Below are 6000 nucleotides of genomic sequence, written 5' to 3'. Positions count from 1 at the left end.
TTTGTTTTTCATGCTAGACAAAAACAAATAGTACACTTTTAAACTTGTCAGTCCAAAGCTGAACATGAATATCTGCCATGCATGTGACAGTTTTAATGCTAGAAAGGTTGACGTGTATAGCATGTACGTAGACGCAGCGACATCTTACTGGCACGTTCGGCTACTTGCCCCAAGGTCGTGATGTTTAATGCCAGTGATGGCAGTCGCACTTTGGTGCAGGTGAAATGCAAATGCTTCTGTTTCCTGCAAGATGTCAACGCAAAGTACAAAGCCCGGGCAGTCAAATTAGTCTAGAGCTCTCCACTACGGTATTTTTCATAGCTACATATGTCACTTTAGGATGTGAAACCCTACATGCCACAGGTAGGCTGCATTGTTTTTTAGATTTTGTAACCTCTCATCTATGTTTTGCAACATTTGGCTAATTTTAGTTCTCAAACAGTTGTTAAAGATGAAACCGAAGCAGTTCTTGGCATGGTTTCCTGCTTGGATTAATTTGCTAATTGCAGTTCTTTGAAACTTGCATCAATGCTGGAAAGTTCAAATAGCAGGCAGTTGAATTACAGGAATGATGTGGATCGTGCATTTCCGTTCTGACAAATCGAAAGTAACGGTCCCTTCCTTGCATGCATAGGTGCCCTTAGACAAATACATACTCGGGTGTGTGATTGTGACGCATATCAAGGGTCAACAGAAGGCCATGTGGAGCAAGTGTGATATTCTTCATGAAGGCTAAAGTAAAATTGTACAACAGCTGCTGTACCATGCAGAAAAAAATTGATCATTTAGTGTATGATTAACTGACCATGAATAGCATCTTACTCAGAGTATGATGTGATATATATATCTGGTTTAGCATCCCAAAATAACTGCGGCTATGAGGAACACAATAGTTGAGGGCTCCGGTATAATTTCGACCACCTGGGGTTCTTTTACATGCACTGACACCGCACGGTGCATGACGGCCTATTGTTTCACCTCTATTGAAATGGCCCTGCTGTGGCTGGAACCAAATCTGCATCTTTCGGTTCAGCAGCCAAGCACTCTAACTACTGAGCCAGCACAACGGGGCCAAGTATCAAAATGCATGCCATTACATTTCCTTCTAGCCGGTGGTTTTCTTCACAGAACTAATGTATACAAGGAAAAGTAAATAGCAAGAAAACACTAATTTTATTGCACATTATATTCACATTTCAGCAAACATTCTCTAGGAAAAAATTTCCCATAATGTTTGCATGGAAACCATGAACATCTTACAAAAACAAAACAATGCACTTACTCCAATCCAATTATTAATGGGCAAGGTTGCATCTATGCTACTACACTGCACTTATCACAAAACCACAAGCCCCATCTGCTTTGGCCAATCTGATGAAACTAACGGAGACAGATGTCGCACACCACAGACTGGCCGTCTCGCAACATATCTCTGCATATGTTGCATTTCAATTTCATGCCTTTCCACTTAGCTTCAACTGTTGCCAGCATTACTAGTCACCCATCTTTTCTGAAGTTCCTTTTTATGCTGTTGGGATCAGCATCCTTGTTAACAATGGTCTCTGGAATTTTCGATGCTATCATTTTCACATCTTCCTCATCTGGAAGAATGAAGGAAATGACAAGCTTTGAGCAGAAAAAAATTGGGGAGACTCCAAATCTCCACCTGTAGGGGTATGGTGTGCCAGCATTAATGGTTCTTGTCTGCAGATCCCACTGTGGATTCCCGTTAATTTACATGCCCTTTGCTACAAACATAATTACTAATTCCTTAATTCATGTCTGTTACCTCAGATATACTCATTAGCATACGGTCGTAGGCTGCCCTGTTAGGTGATAGACAACCTGGCATAGACCTCTGTAAGCCTCAACCTTTCTTAATTGGAGCTGAAACGTCCCAGAACATATTTCAAATATAACTTTGTAAGCTTGACTTAACAGCTCCTGCCGTGTCGTGTGGCCTCGTGACATTTGGCTCGTGGCACTTTTGGCTTGTGCACAGGGGTCATCTGTTAAATACTGGTTAACATGCATGAAAAATACATTTTCACACAAACTGGTGGCAAATGGTCAAGTGGTGCACTGCAGATTCTGAAATGTATACCTATATGCATGCAAGGATCGCATCATATAACATGATCAAGAGTTCTATCAGTACCTGCAGTTGCATAGCATTTCAATGCCCATTAAAGGACCACCTCAGACAATGGTTGTTACCACAAGACCTGTTCTAACAGCGTACTGACACCATTCCACTGAGCGATGGACATGTGTATGCATACCCTAGATAGCTCATGATTGTAGATCTCATTTATTTCTATGACTTCCAAGGAGTTCCTGTCGTCAGAAACCCTACACTTTATGAAATCGGGACAGTTGTCTTGAAAGGTGATGAAATAAATAACCAGGTTACCTTGATGCAATGCTAAATTACAGAGATTGAATATGCTGCATGAAGATACCAAGAAGCTTGTACAAAGAAAAGTGAGAGTGAAATGGCAGGATTTTTGAAACATTGAAATAAACTACAAACTATACTTGTCAAACCTGTTATTAAGGAATGGAAATCATGCAGTAATCAAAAACACAACATGGAGGCCATTTTAGGTCATCTTCACAAAACACATACCCACACCTCACACACAGCTTCATACTTATGAAAGAGGACAAACCAATATGCAAGGAGTGTGGAGATGAACTAACAATAAACCATATCTTACACGTGCGCCAGAGTCGACAAAATAAGAGGAAACATTTTGTACAATTTTGCAACAGATCTCTTTCCATCCCAGCATGATCCTAGGAGAGACGTGAAAATTTCCTGCATTTTTGGTTTCCTAAAATGTTCCTAAACAAGCTACATCCTAAAGAACATTTTAGTCATTACACACAAAATAAATACATTAAACCTTGTTCTTGGTGCATGGCAGCATTAGTCGCTTATGCACCATAAAAATCAACACAATGCTGTAAGGTATACCTTGGTTAGCTATGTTATATGAGACAAGCTTTCGGTCTGGTGTGGTCCTTATTCACGTGACAGCGCTGTCATGAGGGTCTATGTCCCAGCGATCGGAAAGTGACCTATTCCAATAATTTTACAAACTGAAGGCGATTCTACAGATTTCTAAAGACGAGTGCTCAAATGTTTTATCAACGTCCGCCTGCCTTGACAGCCTGGAGTGAAACTGTTGAATAGAATACATTTTTGTACATTTAACGTGTTTCTGAAGGCGTTGCTTTCAATTACGGGACCCACAAAAAGCAGCTGAATGTCAAACGCCGCCTAGGTAGGCTTTCTAGCAAGACAGCGGTGTAGCGTGGAAAATCGCTCCGCCGGTCCATCGCTGGCGCCGCTAACTTGACAGGCGAACTGTTCAAAGTTATAGCTACTGACCACACCTGAAACACTGAATTGCGCATGATCAAGGCAGAATTTCTCTAACACTAAGCACTGGTAGCTATCGATTTCGCGCCCAATATTGTGAAAATTTGTCCTCTCTTCGATCATTGATACGTCCACGGTTGAACATTTATGCGCCTCGGTGTAGGCCAGCCGTTGGAACATGGATGCGTGGTTGTAGCAACGATCACTTGCATGGCACACTCTGCAAAATTCCAAGATTCAGCTTCTATAACGAAATGTGCAGCGCACATTTTCTACCGCGTACCTAAGTCCGGCGACGCATGCATATCGATCCCGATCGTTTCAAAGCTGCGCGGCCGTTCAGTCGGGTCACGCTAACCTCGAGCATGCGGGGGTTTAAACTACATGTACGCAAAATTCAACGACAAGAAAAAGATGCAGGCTAAGCACTTTAGTCTAGTCTTCCCCTAAATACCAAATAACATTGCTGTTCACAGAGAATTCGGATCTTTCCGGTTGTGCACTCTTGCGGTGCGGTGCAGTAGGTCTTCGCCTCGACGAGTCGATGTGCAGCTTGCCGCAGTAGCAGCGCAGGCCTCTAGTAGACTCGGCATGTCTTGTGCCATGGCTCTGAGGTAGAATTTAAACGAAGAATTTAGCTAGAAACATCCTGTTTCCTCTGTCTGCATGTGAGGAACGAGCATAATGCCATTTCACATACATACTTTGGACTGCCGAATGTTCTGCACGGCGAGGTGTGTGTGTGTTGTGCCGGCGCTAGATCTTCGGAGGTCGATGCAGGACCTAAGACAGCGTAAATGCTAGGAATAGCTCGCTCGCATTACGGGCAGATCGAGGTGATAGTTTAGTGCGAAGCGAAAGCTGCTCGTGAATGTGCGTATCTCGATGCTGGTGGAGCTGGTGCAGTACGTAGCATCGCCTGCAGCTATGTGCGTGAAAACGATGCTTGCCGTACACAACCCTAAGTGAAGACCGTGATATATATGTTAGAACGGATGCACTCTTCGTAGCACCTCATCGAGAGTCGCGGCTAGCTGATATCATAGAGGATAAGATTCATTCACGCGTAGCAAGCGGAATGTGGCCGCGTTCGACGTGCATATAGCTATGAGCCTTTATATCGACGTCCGCCGTATCTTTACGAGAATCGAATGGATACGTCGGACGTACCTTTAGACACTTCGTTTAATTTTTGGGAAGCGAGCGAGGCCAAGAGCCACACGTGCGTGAGGGTGTCGATGACCGGCGTGTCGTTTTTAGAGGTGAACAAATTGCGACGTGTCTATTCGCTTAGCTAAAGCTGTCACCTCCTCCAACTTGCAAGTGACATGTTACAACTGTATCAAGCGTTATCGCTGCCCATCACGTTGTTGCAAACCTAGGTTCCATGCGTTGTGTGCATTTCAAGGAAAGATACGTTGCCGATACTAAATTTGTAAAACATGCTCTGGGCGTGCCGTTTATGCTGCGGGCGCCTGAAAGTATTTTTTTTTTTTTTTGCTCGGCTTTCTGTCACCCAAATTAAGCAACTGCATCGATTCGTTTTACTGCTGAAACAGCGCCTGTGCAAGCTTTCATCGGCAGCTTGCCGACTACCGACACTAAAAATGTGCGTTCGCGACCATGCCAGCTTTGGAATTGGAGTATTTAATGCGCTCGCTGTCCCTTCAAGATGTGTTCTGCCTCAGTGGCAGCTAACAACCAGTTTAACGAGCTGCAAGTCGTTTTGCCCGCAATGGCCAGCCGGCCATCTTTTGCTGTCGAGCTGTTGCACGGGTGAATGCCTAGTTGCAACACCGAACAGGTAGTGTATGTCCCGTAGCATTCGCTGCAGACTCCATGCGCATGGCTCCACAAAAAAAAAAAAAAAAAAAAAAAAAAAAAAAAAGTGGATGTGGACGTGTATAACAGCTTGATAAAACCTTACGGATCACTTCCAATATACGGCGGGCACCTGACAGCGAACCTGATACTGTTCTAGCGGACGCGCGCCGATGGCACCGGCTACCTCCGACATGGCGGACGAGGCGACACAATGCTCTTGCCATCTGGTAGTATGGCCTCCTATTGTGTTGAGCAATGTCCAGAAACTGTTCAGCTCAATTCTCAACTATCAACTACAAAACTTCTGTGAACCACATAACATATTCACAGAATCTCAAAACCGTTTCAGGCGAAACCGTAGAACTAGCAATCATATATTCACACTCACCCAGGCTCTCGAAATGAAAAACAAAGCAAAATCTGTTATATCTAGCCTTCCTAGACATAGAAAAAGCATATGACGGCATCCTTCTATCGAGGCTCTGGCAGAAACTGCGGGACATAGGTCTAGAAGAAAAAAGTATCGACCTGCTTAAGAACCTATACTCACAATGCACAGCAGTGTACACACTCCAGGAGCTCAGATCAAATGGAGTCCAACAAAAGATTGGATTAAAACAAGGATGCCCACTGTCCCCAACACTATTTAATATCTACATCACACAGCTCCTCCAAACATATTGGACAATGAGTGACCAGGTCTTCAAATCCACACAATAATGACGGACAAGCAAATAGAATATACCAAAATTTCCAGTCTCGCCTTCGCCGATGATATCGTGCTACTA

The sequence above is a fragment of the Amblyomma maculatum genome, chromosome 1, assembly GCF_055883805.1.
Source record: "Amblyomma maculatum isolate TAMU_Amacu chromosome 1, ASM5588380v1, whole genome shotgun sequence".
NCBI lineage: Eukaryota > Metazoa > Arthropoda > Arachnida > Ixodida > Ixodidae > Amblyomma > Amblyomma maculatum.
Note: the sequence above shows the minus strand (reverse complement) of the source record.